A 23,278-nucleotide genomic window follows, 5' to 3' on the forward strand; every position below is an offset into this window, starting at 1 on the left:
ATGGGTGCAGTCAAAATAGATCTAGTAGGCTCTTTCGCCCCTCACCTGTGAAGCACAACTTTGGCTCGTTACCACAAAACCATGAACACTTTCGGGGCTCCATAGACTAAATGTTTCCTGCTTGACTAATGACCTTCCTTTTCTATACAACATCAAATTGTTTCTCCATTCATGATCCTATTTGGAAATTGGTCCACATGGAATGCATCAAACCCACAGAACCTGATAATACCCAGCCAAAACTAATATTAAACAAAGGGAGTGAGGGATTTGTTCCTGGGGGCCAAACGGGATGAAGTCATTGTAAATGGGCTGTAGGTGTAGGGAAGGGACTCCAATGTCAGGAGGTTGAAGATCAGAATCCTGTGCAACAAGCTGCTGCATATGGTGTGAGCTGAGCCACACTGGCTGCTGCTGCTGGGTGTGAGGAGATGTGACCTGTTGTTTCTCACCAGCTGAGGTATTTACTTTCTATTCCTTGCTGTGCATAAACCCATTAGCAGGCACCATTTCCCCCCCCTGCACTGCAGCCCAGAACCACAGTCAAGCTCTGCTCTGCTGGGCATTGAGGTGTATGGAATCCCTCTGTGTGAATTCTCCCCTGCTTGGTCTATGGCAGCATCATTTCCACTGTATCTGGGCCTTATAAATTCACATTAGGGCACTCAGGGTTTGCCTCCACTACAGGGAGCCCTACTGCAACAGATCAGTTACAGAGAGAAACAAAGAGGATCCCAGCACATTGCATACAGTACATTTCTCCACTAGGATCGTCGGCTTTTTATGAGCTCTAGATCAAACAGCTTGTTTCCAGGAGACATAACTATATAACATACAGGTCAGGACCATTAAGCAACAGGGGATGCATTTCTTCGGCACTTCTCTGCCACTATGGTACAAACAATTGGGATGATTATCTGACTCAAACAGCTGCTAAGACTCCCCTTGCCTTTACCTTCCAAGCAGACAACACAACACACCTTGTCTACGTCCTATACACATGCACTGGTTCAACAATGTCCTCATCCAATGCACAACTGGTTCTTAGAGTGACCCCACATAATAGCTCTATGATGCTGCTGCAATATCTTCTTTGTGTATCCCTACAGAGAGAGTGAAATTCATGTTGGGTCAGAGGCCTGCATCAATCTGAGATTTAAATGATCCATAGACCTTGTGATGGCCTTCTGCCTAGGGTGAACTGTACCCTGAGTATTTCACAATAGTAATGGATAGGCAACGGGCATGCAATACTGTTACAAGTCTCTTTGGTACAGCATGTTATTTGTTATCAGTGGCTTCAGGAGTATCTGTTCTGTCAATTCAGAGACCCAGTCACACCACTACCACCACCACCACCTAGTAACAACTTTTCCTCTTCACTTTCTGCTGAGTGCTCAGCTCTATTGACTATAAGCAAGTCCCTTTGTGCAATATATGAAAACTGCAGAGGGAAAAGACAGAACAGTTTGAAGAAACAAACGATGGATGAACCTCCAAACCTGAATTTGGCGAGTCTTCCTCCAACCCAAAAATACCGGCAAGCTTAGCTGAAGCTTATCAAATGTTCTGAGGTTCTCTCCTCATTTCCTCCTCTTCTGTGTGTCATCCTTCTTCCTTCCCTGATCTCATCCTTTCCTTCCTTCCATTTGCATGCTACATCCTACTCCCCTTCTTCCTTCTCTCAGAGGACAATCTGCTTTGTGGCTAATCCTCTCTACATGGACCTGAAACTTCTCTTTCCCACAGACCCCTTCACCAGTTCTGTTCTGCTTCTAGAAGCTCTACACCTTTGCTGATATTTTGACTCTCTTGCAAGGTCTCTGCCAAGCCCTCTCTGATAGCTCTCATAAAACCTTACAAGACTCTAAGATATCCCTGCCTCAAAAGGTATGCAGTGTCCTGGGATACCAACAAAGGGGAGAGAAAGAAATTATAGCTATGGTGCCTGCATGAGGCGACACCACAGACAATGAAGCAACATGAGGTCATGTTACACTTTGGGTGCTACAACGGCACAGCTTCAGCATTGCAACTATGTCACTCACTGTAGTTTACATGCTTCCTACACTGACAGAAGGGTTTTTTCCATCACTGTAGAAACTCTGCCTCTGAGCAGTGGTAACACTTGGGGTTAGCAGCAAAGAGTCTTGTGGCACCTTATAGACTAACAGACATATTGGAGCATGAGCTTTCGTGGGTAAATACCCACTTCATCAGATGCACTTGGGATTAGGTCACTTAAACTATAGCCCCTGGGAGTGTGAATTTGTCACACTCCTGAGTAACATAGCTAGGTCGATCTCAATTTTAAGTGTAGACCAGGCCTTAGTTTCCAATGCTAGAGACTGGGCTATAGCTTCAGGAGGTCCATGACAACAAACAGATTCCACTAGTGGCAACAGACACCTCTCCAAGATTCCTTCATGACACTGCATTGTCTTCTCATCTTGTCTCCTAGCAGTACATTTTATTTCCTCCTGCCTGGAGCTGGCATTTGTCAATCAGTTAAGGGAGCTAGAGATGGCACAGGTATCCAAATGTGGGTAGGAAGCCGAGCTGTAAGGGCTACAATATAAATATTTTTTTTTATAAAGTTTGGTACAGACCTTTTTCAGTAAATGTGTTTTTTTCAGCGCCGTAAAACAGTAAATGTGTTTTTTCAGAGCAGAGCCTTAAAATAGCCAAGAACATAGAGCTAAGAACAGGTTTAAGAAACCTGAAGGTTGAGAGATGGAGTAGCAGCAGACATCTTGGCAACACAGATCTACACGAGCGGAATGCCAAGATTAAAAACAACAACAAAAAGGAGGGGATATCTTTGGCTGTCTCCTGTTCTCATATCTCAAAAAAAATGAGCTCAGCTATAACTATTGGATTCTGACAGTGGTTTAATGGTAAATGAGAGAAATAGCCTCAGACGCAAGGGAATTTTCAAAGTGAGGTTAGATGCACATTCAACACCTTTCAGTTGACATTTATCAGCAAGGCCCAATGATCTACCAACTTTTCAGTGACTAGGTAACAGGGCCTTCTGTTCCTGTCACATTTTGGGGTGCAACCCAAACCAGTAAGGGCTTGTGTCACTGCTTGTCCTGCAACCCTCTTTGCCTTAATACATTCTGCCGCTATACCTTTGTTTTGTGCCCAGACTCAGGGCAACTTCATGCCATTTTTCCCTTCCTGTAGACTTCCCATCCCCTTGTTGATTCATATGTAAAATGGGGCTTCCATAATTTTTAGTTATACAGTGCTTAAATTCACTGGATATGGGTAAATGGCTCCCTTCCCTCCTGTCTGGAGGAAAACCTGTTTCTCCCTGTGTTTGGTCACAGAATTTAAAGCATAATATAATTAAGTATCCATAATTCCTCATTGTGACAGACCCAGGCCAGTAGGGTGCAGGAGTCTGGTAGAGGGCAAATACACCCGTCACTGGGTGAATAGTTTTCTGTTCCCTGAGTGACCAGAGCAGGGTCTGCACTAGAGTAGTCAGGAACTTGCTAGAACGAATTAAGGCAGACAGACTGATTAGAACACCTGGAGCCAATCAAGGCAGGCTAATCAGGGCACCTGGGTTTTAAAAGGAGCTCTCTCCAGTCAGATGGGGAGGAGCCAGAGGAGAGGAAGTGCATATGAGGAGCTGGGAGCAAGAGACACAAGGAGCTGAGACTGAGAGGGTGTGCTGCTGGAGGACTAAGGAGTACAAGCATTATCAGACACCAGGAGGAAGGTCCTGTGGTGAGGATAAAGAAGGTGTTTGGAGGAGGCCTTGGGGAAGTAGCCCAGGGAGGTGTAGCTGTCTCACAGCTCTTACAAGAGGCACTATAGACAGCTGCAAATCCATAGGGCCCTGGGCTGGAACCCATAGTAGAGGGCGGGCCCAGGTTCCCCCCAAACCTCCCAACTCCTGATCAGACACAGGAGGAGTTGATCCAGACTGTGGGGGAGATCACTGAGGTGAGCAAATCTGCCAATAAGCGCAGGACCCACCAAGGTAGAGGAGGAACTTTGTCACATCATATATTGTTAATACACACATTTCACCATGAAATTAATCACCTGTATGTCATTAGCTTTCATAAAAGACCTTGGCACACTTTTATAGCACAATGATACAGTGTATAATCAGTTTATTTAATTGCTTCTCAACTGAGGTTCAGACCCCCTCAAGAGGTTCTCTCCCTCCACTTGCTAGCTTGATGGCTTTGTTTACCTTTTATGTAAATGTACCTTCATTATCTGTGCCTGACAGCTAGACTGGTCAGGCAAACAAATACACGTTCCTTTGCCTAGGCAAACTGTGCTTATGCATGGTTTGTCTAACAAATTAAGAACATAATTCTGGCACATTCATAACTCTTTGTATGCTCATCACTCAAGAATATTAATGATCAGTGAGTTGTTAGTTCTCCAGTTACATATGACATGCCACCTTTTTGGTATATATCATGACTACAATGTTTTAGGTGTAGTGAGTACATTAGGTCTGATAAGAGAGTAAGGAGCCATCAATGGGCCTCTGTTTCACTGCCCCATCCTGCCAATTAGTGTAAGAACACTACATAAAGTTGCTGAATTTCTGCTGACTCGCTGTGGCAGCTGCGGTTTATTACCTCCACTATGGACAAAGGGAGGTAGAAGTAACAGAGTGATGATTTTGGACACTGATAGGTCTGTGTGTTCCGATGAGGCTGGAATAGGTACAGAGTCCCTCCACAGGATTCCTTAGTTCCTAACAATAATATTATGTAACCTTCATAAAATGGGTTACAAAAGGGATGAGAAATAATTTCAGGAAGTCATATTTTTTGTAATAACATTTCTCCACTGTCTATCCAGAATTCTGTCTAATCTAATCTAATCTTTATAGTACACCTATCACACTGAAATCGAGTTACCATTTTTCATAATAACTAGTTAATCCACCTTTGAAAATTCAAAACACAGGTCAGAGGCAGACTATAGCCCTGTGAAATAAAAACAAAAGTAAAACAAAAAGCTCAGACCCCTGAATATATGCAGTGAACTCCTTAACAAGAGTTAAAATGTTCATTGAACTCCACAGATCTTTTGTCCTTCAAAAGCAGGAAGTGCGAAAGAAAAGTTTCCACGGCCCAGATATGTCTTTATTAAATCACTTAGCTAAGGTGTGGACGCCTGAGTCATAAACTTTCACACTACAGATGGCTATGTATCTTTCATAGTGAACCTAGCTCTAAAAGATCTCTGATGTTTTTATGTTATATGTTAGCTAAAGATGCATATTATGAAAAAACACATAGGGCTTGATTCTCCATGTGTACTGTTGCTCTGGACAAGAGAAAATCATTTCTAACGTTCACTTAAGAGACTTGTTTCCACATTTTTAATCTAATCTTTAATGCAATATTTATTCCATGTGGATTGTTATCAATTGGAATCCCTTTTATGATTAAAAAATGTGTATCAATATGATTGTGTATTCAACACAAATTCTTCAGTTTCATCATTTTACATCCCTTTTAAATGTTATTCTAAGTTTTGACATAAAAACATTCAATGAGAGGACAAAGAGCAAAATTTTCATAGACTGTCACCTAATCTGATGCCACTTTGAATGATCTACAAACATCTGATGCTAACATATATCTTCATTTATTCTTATGCATTTAAAAACAATCAGATATTTTAAATAAATGTTAATTTTTTTGATAATTTGGTGATGTAAAAATACTTGATGACTGATCTGACCCATTTTTTATAGAACATCCCCTGAATATAAGGCCTCACAACATAAAAGCTGACAACTTTGACTATAGTAAGTCGACCATCAATGCTATAATAGCTTTAAGAGCTACAGTAAAACTCCTATTTACATTTTGAGTGCAAGCACATTCCCTAAACACATTCATTTCTGAATCAGATGAAAGAGCATGAAGTGATGCCCATTTGACTGACAGATAGTTATGTGGCAATGGGCTGAGGTACAATCGCTAAGAAGGATCAATAGCTAAAACTAGCATTAACACTCCATTTATTTGAACAAAGAACATCTTGTTCACATTTCCTTTAACCAGTTGAACATTTTTATACAAGCACAAATTGTTCTCTAAGGCAATTATGACTGACTGTATGTTTAAAGAAAAACAAAGATAATTTATAGGCTAGCATTTTCTATAGTACACCTATCAAGATAGAGCCTCTCCCATGGGCAACAGCAGCTTCACACAAACTTGTAACTACCAGAAGTAGTAGTAGTAGAAGACAAAATTGCTGTAATTATTAAAATGAGGTACAATGACGTCCATTCATTAGGGCCAGATCTCCAGCAGGAGTAAATTGATGCAGCTCCATAAGGAACGAGACGGACTTTGCACGACTGGGGATCTGATCTCATATTTTTAAAACTTTTTAAATGCCTCTATGCCAGTATAGGCTATTGAGTCTCTTCGTGAGATGTAACAGCACATCAGGTTGAATCACAGACAAATCCACACCATTCTTATTTATGCTTTAGAACAGGGCTGACTAACCATGTCGATCGAAAAGATAAAAGTCCTAAGGGTCATGGAACGACTACTTTCTACGGACTGAGGGGGGGACAGAAAAGGCAAAAACAGGAAGTAGAAGGCAGAAAGAAAAAAAGTGGAAAGACAACAGGAATTGTCCAATACCTCCTGTCTTTGTGAATATAAGCCATATCTATACAATCAAATTGTTCCATCAATCTTTTATCATAGTCTCCAGAATTTTACACAGAACTAGTTATTGGCCTAATACCTAACAGATCTAGTGTGCTGCTCACACCTTTTCATGTTGTGGTAACAATCAGATTGTCTTGTACTACATGCTCAACACCAGAAGCAGTGGATGTCTAAGCTGGTTTGCCAGATGCTCACTGAGACAACTTCATATTCCAGGATGCAAACCATCCTAGCCTGGTACTTTTTTCAAGGCTTAGGTATTATTTTCAGAAAACAACGCTCAGTCATACTCATTGTCATCCCTTATAGTATCTATATGTGGCACCTGCACATTGCAAAATACTGTGTTAAAAGAACTTTAAAATTGCAAAGTCAAGAACTCAGAAGTTAGGACAATGCCAGAATTAAGGTTGCGCATGCTAACTTAAACACTGAAAAGAACAGAACATTCATTGTGTGGAACCATATGGACCCACCATCCCCATCTTCAAGTCAGCAGCAGGATTTGGATCACAGCACAGTCCTCTGCCACTCAAGCTTACGGAGCTAGTACCATAGTAGGCTGTTACCTTCTATGTGGACCTGCTATTACAAGAGAGAGACTTTGCCAGTGGATTTTCAAAGCTATTTGCTAGACAGCAAAGGAATGCTGGGACTCATGTTCCATTCCAGGTCCTGAAGAAGAGTTTGGTCTAGTGGTTACATGCTCTTTGCCCCTCTCCCCTCCTTCCCAGCATCTCATTCTTCCATTCTGCTCATATCTCCCTTCTCCCCAGCTCCTGCTCCTGTTAAAGCATTTAACAACCTGTGCAGAAATTAAATAAGATCCTCATCACCACACTATAATCACTATAATCCCTACTACAGCTCAGTGGTTTTTGACCTCTAAATTCCCAATATTTTTTTTCACACTCAGTGCTAAATTTAATAGCATCTCTACACTTACTGGCACCCTGACTAGCTGTAACAAAGTTTTCTCACACAAGAAAGCGCTGGTCTGCTTTGCTGGTAACTCATCCTATTACTACTCTCATAGTAATTACCATCTCTGTTTTAACTGCCCTTTTAATTTCAGACCATAGGTCCAACTGATAGTTTGTAGAGAACATCCTCCAGCAAGTATATAATCATTCCTATCCATGCACAGTTATAATGCTCTACCATTTGTCTGTAACTCTTGCACCCTATCTGCATGCTCATGCACAGCCCATTTTGCTAATGGGTTTCTCCTTTTCCCAGTTCCCACAGCCTACTTCATGTTACTTTCTGAAAGAATTTCCTACTGCCATTTTCCCTCAATGTTCAGTACTCTTTCCCTACATCCTTTCACTACACTACCAATGTTAGTATTTATGGGAAACAGCATGATGAGAAGAGCCAGTCAAAAATGTGGACCAAAAAATTGTCAATAAAACTTTCGCAATTTTATTTGGTCTCATTTTTTCAACATTTCTAATTATGAGATTTCAAATGTTCTTTTAACAAGACCACTGAGATGTATTTTATGAGCAAATTTAGAAGGAGGCCGGTTGTGGTTTCATCCTAGTAACAAGTGTTAAAAAGTTAAATATTTTCATTGCAATGGGCAGGTTTTGCAAGCTCCTTCTGAACATGAAACAGTCAGATCTCCCTGGGAAGAGCATATCGAAAGGCACACTTCACATAGTTTCCTGTAGAATTTTACAAGTCGTACACTATATGAAATTTACTGTACAATCACCTCTTCTGTAAAACATTGAAGTGGTTTTTGCATAGATTCATCCTCATAATAAGGTTCTTGTAACAGCACTCTGATATGATAAACTCCTAAAAATTGACTCCCAACCACATTAATCCTTCTCATCAGCCAAACATGTGCTTGCTGTGTGATGTTCTGGCTAAAAAGGCTGAAGCTATCATAGGATGTATAAACAAGGGAATATCAAGTAAGAGTTGGGAGATTATATTATCTCTCTGTTTGACACTGGTGTGACCACTACTGGAGTACTGTGTCCAGTTCTGGTGCCTACACTTCAGGAAGGATGTTGAGAAACTGAAGAAGGTTCAGAGAAGAGCCACAAGAATGACTAAAAGATTGGAGATCAATTCATGTAGCTTGTCAAAGGGAAGGTTAAGGGGTGATTTGATCACTGTCTGTATGTGCCTAGTTGGGAAAGAGAAATTTGGTAATAGATAGTTCTTCACAGGATAAAAACAATTCAATGGCTGCAAACTGAAGCGATATACATTTAGAATAGAAATAAGATGCAAATTGTTAACAGGGAAGGTAATGGACACCTTACCAAAGGCTGTGGTGGATTCTCCCTGCAAGCCCCCAATGTGGCCTGCACCAACATTCCTACCTGGGTTTGAACAGTGCAAGCCCCATATTACATTGGTGAAGTGTTTTGATGTTGCAGATTTACACTGGTATAGCTGCTAGCCTAACTATCCTGGTACAAGCATTCTTAGTACAGACAGCCTTAAAGAGTTTTATCTAAGGAGCAGCACTGAGCCTCTCAAAGGACTGAGCCTACAATGACTCTCAAAGGAGCGAGACACATCTGAAAGGAGTGGGAGACCAACACCCCACTGCACATTATATAAAGGTTCTCAGCCATCTGCGCACCTACTGCCATACAGCAGATGTGTGTAGTATCTTATAGAACAAAAAAAGAACAGGTCTCTGCATTGAGAAACTAGCCATTCAAAATCAGACAATGCGGATCTGCATAATTACAAACACTATGGCTCTTCCCCTGGCTCATCCCCAATGCTATCCTAGTCACTGGACTACATGAATCCAGCACCTAGACCACTCCTCTACACAGGGCCGGCTGCAGGCCCCAGAGCGCCAAGCATGTGCTTGGAGTGGCACGCCGCGGGAGGCGCTCTGCCAGTTGCCGGGAGGGTGGCAGGCGGCTCCGGTGGACCTCCCGCAGGCGTGCCTGCGGAGGGTCTGCTGGTCCCGCGCTCCGGTGGAGCATCCGCAGGCATGCCTGCAGGAGGTCCACCGGAGCCGTGGGACCGGCGAGCGGCAGAGCGCTCCCCGCGGCATTCCGCCGTGCTTGGGGTGGCGAAATGGCTAGAGCTGGCCCTGCCTCTACAAGCAGAAGATGCAAATATCCCCCCTTGTTATCTGGCCTTTCCCCCTCATAGCTCCATCACTGTATTCACTTGATGCAGATGGCTTTGTGTGAGGCCCGTTTGGCTGAAAGTGAACCAAAGTAACCTTGAAAAAGGAGAGGAGCCATGGGCAAGGCAGGGTGGGTGGAGGGGAACACACTGCAGCATCATGTCTCAGCTTTTAGCTGAGGTTGGTGGATTTGCTCTTTTACTCATCATGCACTTCATCTGCATGAAGCTGATAATTCAGTCTTCATCAGGGTGAAGTCAATTTCACCCTTAATATGTTTGGATGGTGAGGTGAAAGCAGTACAAAACTTGGTCCTCAATCCTCTAAAGCAGTGTTTTTCAATGACCAGTCTGTGGACTGATGCTGGTCCCTGAGATTTCCCTGACACAGCTTAGGGAAGCAGCAAGCTGGTCCCTGGTATCAAAAAGGTCGAGAAACACTGCTCTAAAGAGTGTGTGGGCAGATCTCTATGCAGTGCAAGATCAGGGCATATGTTGGTTATAGGAACTGAAGAGCAGCAAAACTGGGAGGTGCCAAACCCCTCCGAAAAAATAACTATAAAGTGTTTCTAAGGTTAACTCTTGAAAAATCCTGATTTCAGACTGAATGCGAAAATTCTGTGTGTATGGTGGGTTGTTTATTCTTGTGCATAACATTTCATTTATCCTAAATATTAATCACTACTCTATACCCAGTAAAAAAGAGTCACTCTCGTTCCAAATTAATGCAGAATCATCTTCCTAATGGCTTATGGTCGACACAAATATGCCTCTGTCTTGAAGAACACAGCAATATACAAATAAAGCTTCTGTTAAAATTCATACATAATCAAAACAAATTGAATATCCACTCTTATTTCCATAGGGAACAGAGCTATAAAGATTAATGTGAGACAATGATATTTAATTAAAGCTTATTTACTTTATAAGTACTTCCATGTTTTCAAGACTACTCTTCTCTCATGGCGCAGGAAGCAGTAACACATTCCAGAGCCATCCAGCAATCATAGATGGAGGAAACTAGTTATGATCACAGTGCAACACTTACACCGAAACTGACAAACTGTCTAGCAAAATTTTTCACATTAAAGAAATCTGATGTTAAAGAATTTAAATGCATTTTAATTGACTTTTCAAACTTCAATTTCTGTATTCACAAATACACCTGAACACAATAAGAAGAATTCATTTTGATATGCATTATTCTCTCTGATGGCATGTTGTTGTTTTGCAAACACACACACACAGAGCTCTTTCCTTCGTCTAATACAAAACAAAAGGTTGTGCTTTTATATGTAAGAACTAAAAAAGTTTCTTTTCCTTGGGCGCTAGTCCAGTGTAGTTGTCTCAATTTTTATTATTATTATTATTTTTACAAAAATAAACTTAAGTACTTCAGTGAAATTAGATGAATTGGTTTAGGTATGAATGCAGATATTGACTTGAGGAATCAAAAGGAGTAAAGAAAATTACATATAATAGGAAAAAAACCTTCCATTCTTTTTGCTAAGGTTAAAAATTACAACAGGGCAATACTGCAATACTAGTTTCTAAGAGAGAATTTAGTTTTAAAATGTACGGACTGTAGGGGTATATGTTGCTAACTCTTATTTCTCATTTGTATGAACACTCGACTCCCCAACACAGTACATTCCATAACAGTTGTATTAGTCATCTACAGCTATAAGCTGCTTAAGATGCACAAAAAAAATTGCTTTATTAGATTTGTAATTAACATGGCAAATATATTGTACAGGAAGTAAACATTCCAAATATATGTGTTTTATTTCTTCTGACAACTGGCAAAGTATATTTTACTACAGAATATTTTATTGCTTCTTAACTATTTATTCTACCAGCATACATAAAAGCTTAATGAATATAGCTGCATACAAACTAATTTTAATGCTTTTAAAATCAATGGTGAACAAAATGTTGTGTAGATTGTTTTTCAAACAACTCTATGCAACTGATCCTTTGAGGAAAAATAATTACTTCATGTTGCCATAGACAATCCATTTCTTTATTCCGCCATTTTAGATTTACCTTACTTAGACACCTTTACACTAGTTGCCATACAAACAGTTAAATATTTGAGCAAGTATAGGAGAATATAGTTATTAAGTATCCAATCGATAAGATGCCACTTCTGCTAATAGGCTAACAGTAGGGAGGGAAGGAGGTGGGTGGGGGAAAGAATGAATGTGTTGTTGTTTTTTAAATTAACAAATAGGATATGCAAGTTTGCATGATTAAGTATGTCTTCAAGAAAATATTTTAGAAAATAATTTATATAAATGGTGTACAAAGATCCTTACAAAGAACAGCTGTTATAATCCATATTTAGATCATTGTTCTTTTATCCATTATATGAATAACCACCAGTGTTTGCTATTTTCCAACGCACAATCACATATAATCTTTTTTTATTTTGTAAGTTTCAAGTGCTATAAATCACTGGGAACTTATGTACACCTAATTTATGCAATCTTATTGCTAGTAAGGAAATCATCATTCTTTAGTGTTTTGTACCCCTGTCATTCTCTCCCAGTGCATTTCTTTATTACCACAGGCACCACAACAGTTAAGAGTTTCTCAGCATTTATATTACTGAGAACAATTTTTAAAGGTATATAACTCAGTCATAAAAATTAAAATCACAGTGTGAAGGGATCTGTGAATTTCTCACACACATACATACCATACACACACACTTCCTATTTTCCCCCACTTTTACTGCTGGGATTTTAAAACATCTTTATTTTTAAAGTAATTTTCTAGGCCATCAGTCCATAATATAGATTAGCTCTTGTGGTAGAGACAAAGGAGAACAAACAAAAAGCCCCCAAACCAACAAATGGCTGAGGTATTGAGATTTAAAAAGCACAACACATGCATAAAAGCCACTTTTCATAAGGACTTGCTATGTATTCTGGAGTATGTTTCAGAGATACAGAAAAGTGCATAATACGCAAGCGTATACTATTATTCATGGGAATTCACAACACACATCTCCTATGATGCGTGTTGTGAATCCATATTAAGAGTAATACAGAAGCTTGGCTAAACATGTTCCTTTTTACCCAGTGCACAATATAACATACACACTACTCTTGCTATAGAGTAGTGCAGATCATTGGACTATAGACCATTCTGGTGCATGCTTTGAATACGTATTTATTTATATTTATAAAAACATGTTTCTATTGGGAGTTTTGCCTGTACAAAGGCTGCAGCTTCAGGCGTATGTGTTACAACAGCATGAGTGGGTTAAACACAGACTTTCCTTGCTTTTGTGAATTCAGGCAGCCTTTTAGAAAGAAATTTTTTGAGGAATATTTATTTAACCTTGCTTTAACCACCTGGTCCAGTAAAAAATAATAGACATGAGTGGCCTTGTAATTTCTTAACAGCACAGCTATTTAATTTAAGTACCTATACTTTTTATAATGATTTTTTTTTATTTGCGATGTGAATGATGAAAAGCAATAGAGGCAACAGAATCTGAGCACAAAAGTACAGCTCCAATCATTTCAACTGGAAATTAAGCAAAAATCAGGAAAAAAATGAGATTAAATTTCAACTTTAAGGTAATAAAAGATGGATATGGAAGTGCCAATGAAATCTGCCGAAACGAAATTTCAGGAAGCACGGCTTTCTCATCTTGAAATGTTACACCTATAAAAGCTGCCCATAAAATTAATCTACCTGGAGATTTTCCGTGTTAAATCAGCTCAGAAATAACTTTTAAGCACTTATAGTATTATAGCTAAAATCCATATTCTCCTGTTGTCCATATTTCAAAATCCTGCGTATTTTGAAAAATAATATCAGAGCTGCACTGAAATGTTTGTATTATAAGAAAGAACAGTAGTAAAGTATATCACTTTCAGAGAGAGTTGACATTTGTAAGCATTCTCTAAAATGCAACATTGGACTGCAGTATGGAAGTGGGGGGAATAAAAGATACTGTTAGAAGATTCCTAAGTCTATTTTTCTATGCTGATTCAACAAAAATAATCCAAACTGACATTATTTGATCAGAAAAGGAATCTGTACATTTTAATTACATTCGCTTGTACAGCTCATCCTCTGTTAATTCTGAGTTAGTGTTTTAAATATTACTATACCCTCACTGAGATTGCCTTGCAATTTTAAGGCAAAACCATGTTAATTTTGGAGGGAGGAAAGAGAATACATATAATTGTCACTCCCATTGTTTCAGGCTGGCTGGCTGTTGACAGAGCAAGTGCATCTTTTAAACTGTACCTGCAAATGAACCTGTACCTTAAAATGCCATTGTTTCCCATGTTACCAGAGGTTTGACATGATCTATTAACATAAACTCTTATATTTCACTGGGAGAAGAATAAAAAAGACACAATATGTGAGAGAAACAATGAAATAACTTCCAAGTAAAACAACTCTATTTTATTTTAAATCCTTTTCCAATTGACCAGATCTGGAAAGAAAATGAATTTAAAACACAACAATAATACACTAATTAACTTTGTTTGAGTGAGACTTTAAATTTTTTTTAATGAACTATATAATGCTCTGTCTAAATTTAGGTTGTTTCTCCTTCAAAGCCATCTTTAAGAGGCAGAAGTAGCCCGGGATATAAGTGAGTTAAAAAAAAAAAAAAAAAGAAAGAAAGCTGCAGATTCCATACATTTGGGCTCTTTCCAAGAACTTTTGTCACATTTTGCAGATTCTCAGCTTTCAAATAAAGGGGTCTTAGCCCTTCCAATCATGGAAATAATCTTGCCTCTGTAAATCAATGTATTGTTACTATGTAAAGCCAGCCTTGCAGAAATCTGTCTACAGCCAGCCAGCCAGAAACAATGGGAGCGACAATTATATGTATTCTCTTTCCTCCCTCCAAAATTAATATGGTTTCGCCTTAAAATTGCAAGGCAAACTCAGTAAGGGATATACTAGTGTTCAAAACACTAACTCAGAATTAAACAGAGGGTGAGCTGTAAAACGGAATGTAATTAAAGTGTACAGACTCCTTTTTTGCTCACATAATGTCAGTTTGGGTTACTTTTATCAAATCAGCATAGAAGATCAGGCACAGAGTCAACTGACTGTTACAGGAAATAAATTCAGGGTGAACACTAGAATTTTATCAGGATAGGATGGTCAGACAGCCAGAAGTTTCAGGCAAAATTATTGAAAACTTAAAGGATGCTTCATGGTGCAAATTCTGATCTGTTATACCAGTGTATATCCTGAGGAAGTGACTTCAGTACAAGTGTACCTTGTTTACTTCAGTAAAAAAGCATATTCATAAAGTTACTCTGAATTTACTCTGACCTAACCAAGTTCAGGTTCTGGACCAATGGCTTTTTCTGGATACCTTTATTAAAATATATTTTGCATTCTTATTCTAAATTATTATATCTCACATTACATTTGTACATCTGTAAAAACACATGAACATGAATTAAATTCTATACTCCACAATTTAATAACTGCACAAAGCATGGTGCAGTATAGTGTGTTGTTAATATGTTTCATATTTCTGAATCCGGAAGCTCTAAGCAATTTAAACCTGTTCACTTACATTCCTGACACATTTATACACAGATCAGGTTCAAAGGTGGACATTCTTTGATGTGAAATCAAGGTGCTACAGAATTCTGCAGAAACTATAGAAATACCTCCACAGATTTTGCCAAAAAACCTCAGCAGATTTACATTGGCCCTGCCAATGACTTTCTGTTTAACTTGTAATCAAAACAACTCAAACCCAGTTACTGTTTGCATATCTGCCAAGCCTCTCAATTTCAGCAGTAGGCAGCAGACTCTCAGTATGACAGCCTGTCTTTCAGATTCAAGCTGAATCTGCCAAGGCTCCACTACAGAGGCAACTGGTAAATTAAATGCCAACAAGCAAGGACATTCATGTACCTTTATACTCTGCACATGAAGAGACATCACAGGCCTCTTCATTCTAATGGGTGCTTTGTGTATTTTGGGCTGAAAAATAAAGAGTACCTCCTCTTACGCATAATGAAGCCATTACATATATATCAGCTTAGCTGTATCTCTAATTCTACGGTCACAAATTTGCTGACAAGTTTTCTTATTTCAAAAATACATACAATTCTTCACTGGCAAAATGAGCCCATGGAAAACCAAACAATGCAAGAAAAACCCACTTTTAATTGCTCTTCTGTCTCATAGAGGCTACAGATAGCATTACGTATTCAGATTACAACAGAGTCAATGCTAAACATAACTGAAAATAAGAAATAAATTCAGAACATACATACAAATCTTTAATCTCTCATTCCAAAAGATAAGCACTCTCTTTGATTCTGGGAAAGTATGGGAAATCTTTTTAAACCATCAGAGGTACGGTTGATTCTTTACGGCAGACAGGATACATTAACTACATTTATTGTTTTTAATAAATATTGACTGATTAGTACTATTTGACCACTGCTGGCTAAGGTAGTCATTATTGCAAAGTTTAGATAGTATTGGTGATTATACAACCATAGAACAACTAGTGATATTAATACCATTGAATATAAATAACAGTACTTGACAGAATTATGTAAATCAATAGGGAAAAAGCACTAACACGGGTTACTCTAATAGACAGATTAAATGATAGATTCAAATTATGAGTTTATATCAACCAGTTTTAGTTATATCTGTTTCTGAATTAAAGAGTGAGAAGGTATCAGTTTTGGTAAAAGAATAAGGATACAAACACAACAAAAATTAAAAGGGTGTTTTCAAATAACTGAAAGAAAAAACACTGACATGGAAAATTTATCTGTTGTAACTCACAACATTCCACAGTGGGCATTATCACAGTTTCCTGACATAGGTTTAATCTGCCATCATACCTATAAATGAAAGCAAATCCAAGTGTATGAGCTTCCCAAGAGTTACCACAATAATGGGAAAGATGTTTTAACAAGGGGAAGAAGAGAGATCCTTGGTCCAATATAAAAGAGGTTACTGGTGTGCAAGTATCTTTATTTACTATAATTTGGCAGACACAGATCTGCAAGACTTCAGAACTAAGAGCGTGGCAAACTTTGATGTTCCTTTGACATGAGCTGGTTGAGATGCATCTTTTTGGAAATTGTACAGAGATATAATATTGTTGCAGTTGCCTGATGTTAGCAATGAATTATGCTTCGTTTTACAGAGGAAACCCTCCCTCTCCCCCACGCACCCCAGCATCTAGAGTACTTACTTTGTCATATTAATCTTTACTTTAACTGGAACTGCAACAGGTGTCTCAAGAAAGATGATAAACCAAAATTAACCTTTAATTGTAATACGAGCGTGAAGGCATGTGGTTGGTGGGGAGGAATTCACCTTCTTTGGGCACATAACAGCAAGTGTTAAAAGGATGTATGAAATTCCAGAAGCCACATTTTCATTAAATCAATGAGTAAATCAGTTATCAAGCACCTTTGCTTTTCTCAGTGTAAATGTAACTTGCCTATGATCTAGAACAGGGGTAGGCAACCTATGGCACATGTGCCGAAGGCGACACACAAACTGATTTTCAGTGGCACTCAGGTTGCCCGGGTCCTGGCCAATGGTCCAGGGGGCTCTGCATTTTAATTTAATTTTAAATGAAGCTTCTTAAACATTTTAAAAACCTTATTTACTTTACATACAACAATAGTTTAGTTATATATTATAGACTTATAGAAAGAGACCTTCTAATAAGTTAAAATGTATTACTGGCACGCGAAACCTTAAATTAGAGTGAGTAAATGAAGACTCGGCACACCACTTCTGAAAGGTTGCCAATCCCTGATCTAGAGCATACATTGTGCAGGACAGCACCATCTCCAAGGTCTGATCCAGCGCCCATTATAAGCCATTGGCAAAGCTCCCATTGACTTGAACGGGTGCCGGATCATGCCCCTAGAATATACATTTCCCTCTACTGCACTGTCAAGGATACTTACAAATCACCTAGTGTAATCTGCCTAGATAAGCAGCACTTAATTATACAAGTGAAGCTATAGACTGGTCTAAAAAGGAATGAACAAACACACACACACATCATACAACCCCCTCATCTTTTACACTTTCTTTTTGCCCTATGAACTTTTTGGTCACCTACCTGCCAAATTAAAGGAGATTTTCTTTTATTTGTTGCTGGGTAGCCAGAAAAAAAAAGGTCTATTTGCAGCCAACAGGACAGCCAAGTAAAAATCAACTACACTATGGAATATGTAGTCACGCTATCCCCTCCAAGAGGCCTACCTCAGTCAGAACATAAAGTTCAAGCAAACACGAGTTTAAATTAATGAAACTTCTCCACTCTCCAGGAACTATTATACTTGATTTTTATAAATAGAAGTTTCCATGTAAATATTCTCCTCCGTCCCCTTCACTCCTCCTCACCCTGCCCCCTCCCAAAACAAATATCTTGAAATAATGCAGTTCAGTCTATCCTTGCCAGAGTTGTTGTGTTAGGGCACATATCTTCCTCTCCTCTCTCCTCCTTTTTTTTTTTTTTTTTTTTTTAACATCTAGATATAAAAAGTTCCAGCTTACCTTGAAAAATAATTAATGGGTTTTTTAAAACGTATCATAGATGTTCAATCATAATAGGGAAATAATTTAATGTTTTGTGTCCTTAAGTCATTTGATGGCAATTGATTTTGGGTTGGGGGGAGGGGAGAAGGGTGATTAAAGGGTTAATATTCAAATCAGAAATTTGCAAGGCCTGCATAATGGAACTGCCACCCTGATAACAATAGGAATTTTTAACAATATCGAGCCTTGTTAGCAAGAGAGTTACAAGCATTGAGGGCAATCAGTGTGTCTTGTCAGTTTCTTTTTATCTACCATCTCCAACCGCCAAGGAACAGAAATGAAGCACTTTGGAATTATCAATTTCAGCCACATTTGCATAACAAAGCCCCCGAGGAAGAGGCATGATAAATGTGAAGGACCCCTCTTGGAAAAGAAACTGTCAACCGCGCCCCGAAAGATTCTCCGACCGAGCGCATTCTCGGGGATTGTAGTCAGCGAAAATAAAATGAAAGCATTAAAGAAAGTCATTCTCTCAGAGAGAAAAATCTCCCCCTCTGCACAGAGAGAACTGGATGAAATGACATTATGCATATGAAAATGTCCAGAAAGATGTTTGATTTATGTATGCATTAGATGCAAATTCCATTACCGCACGCGCGCTGTTGTGTGATTTGGCTCTGAACACATCACTGCCCTGATCAAATCTGATCTCATTAATTCCGACAAGGAGAGAGAGAGGGAATTGAGAAGAATTTATGGCCTGGACACTTGAAAGAAGTAAATTGTAATTCTGTTTAAAGCTGTAGCGAACCTTTTAAACGCCTTTTATTATAGAAAAAAGCACTTACTTTTATAACACGGTTAGAACTTACTTAATCTTGTACTTGGAACTTCTAGTCCTCATTTAAAAAAAAAGTCTATGACCTTGTTTAGTAAGGGTGGGGGGAGAGAGAGGGAGAAAATATGTCTGTCTTAGAATGAGATCCAGCAGAAGCATCATAATAATATGATCAAAGGAGACCTACTGATGATCTGAATAATCATGTGAAAATGCAGCTTCAGTGGTACATGTTTATTTTTAAACAATCTTTTAATATCCTCAAATAAAATATCAAATACTTTACATGTGTTTTTATGGGAGTGGATAGACATTTCATGCCTAAAAATATTATTAATTTTGATCTAGATAAAAATGGCAGTGAGCACATATTTTATAGCAGTTTTCTCAAGCACTGCACTGGTAAGTATCAGCTGAAACTGATATGGGTTTCTTTTTGAGATACAGACAATAAGAAAAAAATTGCTAAAAAGGAAGTATATTTCTGTAGGGAAAAAACAAATTGTTTCTTACACTAATAAAGATTCTTATCCTTGTTTTGCTCCTGAGAAAGACCTTAATAACTCATTTCCTCCCTTCATGAAAGATAATCACCCTTCATGGGTGAGATATCCTGTATTTACTTGATACCAAGTGTAAAACTGAAAGAGTGCCTCAATATGTTATTGCATTGTATAATCACTGTTCCTCCCCCAACATTCATGAACCCCGAGGGTGCATCATAGCCCAGAATAGTTTAGTTTCTGTTAGGCATCTTCACCATATCTCACTAAAACGGAAGTACCTCCCTAATAAAAAAAGAAAAAACAAAAATCTTGATTCCTGAAATCTTAATTGTCTCTCGTGATTCATTTATAGAAAAATGAAGAGATTTCTGCAAACAGCTTCCCCAATGAAGCCTGCAGCTTCGTTTGGAAATCTACTCCAGCAGAAGTAATTGTTGAGCAAATGTTACCCAGAGAGATAGTGGAAACTTATAAGTTACAAGTTACTACATATTAACAAGAAACAATACTTGCAAGATAAACCATCTTAGAAGCAAAGGGGCATATTTTAAGTGTCATTCAAATTTTCAATGGTTAATGCTGAATTATGTGCAAAGTGGTTCCTTTCCATACGCAGGAAATATGTATGCATTTGCAAATCTGTATGTATATGTGTATAAATATAGAAAATGCAATTGTTCTTTGAAGAATTACAGTGACTAAATTCAATTATTAGTATAGAAAAAGGGAGAAACTAATCCTACTCTGAGTAGAAATTTCAGTGCAGCCCTAGATACGGTGTCGCTACCAACACATCCCTATTATATACAAACATGCACACATTGAGTTATCTACATATGAAATATGTTCTGTCTTTTTTACTCTCTTCTGTGTGTTACATATAAACATAAACAGAAGAGAGCAAAAAGGCAGAACATACTTCATATGTAGATAATACAGTGAGTGTAATGTGCATAATATGTGTGTGTGTGAGTAGACAGATAGAAGTACAATCACACATGCAGATTGCTATACTAAGAAATCTGGGAAATAACTTGGCAACTGTGATACTTAAAACATCTAAAATATTATTGTATATAGCTCTGTTTGCCTTCAGATATTAAAACATTTTTTCTTATATATAAATCACTCATTCTTTCTAATGTATTAATGACATAACTACAAATTCCTGTGTGTATGGATTGCAAGTAGTGTAACATTCTGTAATATAGGGGAGGGACCTAGAAATGTCTTCACTTCAAGACTTAAAGGAAATTAGCTTATTGAGAAGGAGACATTGCAATTTCAAAATTTAGTTTGATGTTTTACATAGGTTATCCACCTCTTCCTGCAAGCCTTTAGCATATCAGTGAATGCTTGAGCATTTTTATTAAATATTCTCACCCACTGTCCATTTAAGTCTGTTTCACTTATAACCCAAAATAAAACAATCCTGTACTTTAAAAATAAGAGGCCTATGAAACAAGTTTTTTAATACCGGTGGCTAATTAAGCCAACTGTTCATATTGTCTCTTTAAAAACACTCATATTGTCACTCTAACCACTCCTTCCAAAGCCCCCCTCCCGTCCAAATACACACACTTTCCTTCAATGAGTGGTTCAGGCTCCATGATTAAGGTCATGCCGTTTGTTCATTACTGGCCTGGCTAATGTGATTGAATTGGAACAATACCTTTGAACTCCTTGCCTCTGATCTGCATACTAATTGACTCTCTTGTCCTTGGCAGTGACCTTGACAGGCTCTCAACCACTCTGGGAATGTCTGACCAGTTTCTGATCAAAAGTTCCTATAAAAAAACAAAACAAATATTAGTCATTTATGTTACTCTTCTCTGTATTCATATTCCCTTATACACCATTAGACGAGGCAAAATTGTTACTCCCTAGCTCCCCCTGGATGTATTATAAAACTAGAAAATCACCATGTCGTTTTAAAGTACTGACACAGTGACAGCACTGATTTTACAGCATTCATTGCTGTAACCTAAAACACATTTTCACATATATTTTGAGGGGATTTTTTCCCATCTTTGTTATGAGAGATGCATGTTTCTCAAGGCTCTTGAAACTTTCCCAATAGTTCATTTTTTTAAAGAATAATCTTCCATTAAGTTTTATTTTAACACAAGAAAATTGCACATATTATTTCACTTTTACAGTCCTACCCATACCTTTACACATGGATGTTAACAGGTTCTAAAAAGCAGTACAACTTATTGTAATTAAAAAAACCTGCATCTAAAAATGCAAGATTTCAGGCTATGATCTAAAGCTTTTATATCTATATCTCTGAGGCTCTTTGAACAACACATTTCTCTGCAGAGACAGGATTTCTCTGCAGAAAAGGTTATGAAACATTGCACTAATGTTATGAAAAAAAGCTGTTACAGAAGACTACTTTTCTGACTGGAAACCATAGCTTGATTTGGTTCTAACTGGAGGGGAGATTTACTTCATGAGGCAAGTTTCAGCATCTGTGAATCCTTCTTATTAAAGAACCCACATCATGTAGTAATAACTTAAATCACTAAAACTGAGTATCTATCAAGAAATATGCAAAGAGAGACAGACAGACAACAGAGAGAGTTATTTACAATAAAGATCAAAAAGTTTTAAAACAAAAAAACCCCATGACATTCATTTTGATTTTAGGCAAAATCTACAGTGAGAAAAAAACATTAGGAACATTACACTTATTCATTCTTTAATAGTACTTTGAACTTCTGTAACACTTTTCATCCAAAGCTGTCGAAGTGCTTTAAACACATTAATGAATTAAGCCTTATGACAACCAGGTGAGGTAAGTATTATCATTCTATATCTGTGGTGACCTGTAAATAGTGTAGAATACTATAAAATTTCTGACAAATACATAGTTTAATGTCATTTCTACTTTTATTCTGCTCTGATAATTAGAGCAGCTGTTTTGAGAGAATGGTTTGAAAATGCATAAGAGGTTTTCATGACAAAGAATATTAGGATTCTTTAAAAAAAAATCTGGCCCATATCCAGGTACTTAGACAGGGCCAGATCTGGGCTTCATGGAAATCTAAATGAAGTATATATATATGGCTAGAGTATTATGTTCTTTTTCAAATCCAGACTTTCCACAAATTTGGGTTTCCAATTCAGAAATAATAAGTTGAATTAGACATCAAGTTCAGATCCAGATCCAGGGGAGACTTGGATCCAGGATTCCAGTTTGGACCCAACGCTAATATACATGTGGTTTCATCCAGTTTCTATGCCTGGTTCCATCCCATACTTAGTACCTAGGAGAGGCCGCTTACCTCATCTTGCGCCTGTCTGCTTGAAAGCCTTTGATTTATGAGGCTCTGTGTCCTTAGGTGATCTCTCTGAGTTGTTCAGGAAATCTAGAAGAACAGCTAAAGAGGAGGCAGCAAGGGAAGACAGCTCCAGAATTCAGCATCCACAGTGGTCTGTAGCAGCAGATGTCAGATAGGGCTGCAGGCGGCAACCTGAAATAGCATTTGGCTGATGAGCTGCTTGTGTGTAGTCAGGACCACCAGAAGAGTGGAGCTCTATGTACCCTAGAACGAAGGGCCAGAACTTTAAAGGTATTCAGGCACCTAAAGATGCAGATA

The 23,278-nt window shown here is 38.3% G+C and overlaps 1 long non-coding RNA gene across 1 annotated transcript in view; it reads right to left on the minus strand.

Moving 5' to 3' along the window:
- The window catches only part of LOC115651358, a 53,914-nt gene that overhangs the window by 24,856 nt on the left and 5,780 nt on the right, over positions 1-23,278 (minus strand). The window contains exons 4-5 of the long non-coding RNA XR_004000335.1: positions 22,964-23,152; positions 21,346-21,460 (exon numbers count right to left, since the gene is read on the minus strand). This is a non-coding gene — a long non-coding RNA (uncharacterized LOC115651358). The remainder of the gene's footprint in view (positions 1-21,345; positions 21,461-22,963; positions 23,153-23,278) is intronic.

The sequence above is a fragment of the Gopherus evgoodei genome, chromosome 4, assembly GCF_007399415.2.
Source record: "Gopherus evgoodei ecotype Sinaloan lineage chromosome 4, rGopEvg1_v1.p, whole genome shotgun sequence".
In the NCBI taxonomy this organism is placed as follows: Eukaryota; Metazoa; Chordata; order Testudines; family Testudinidae; genus Gopherus; species Gopherus evgoodei.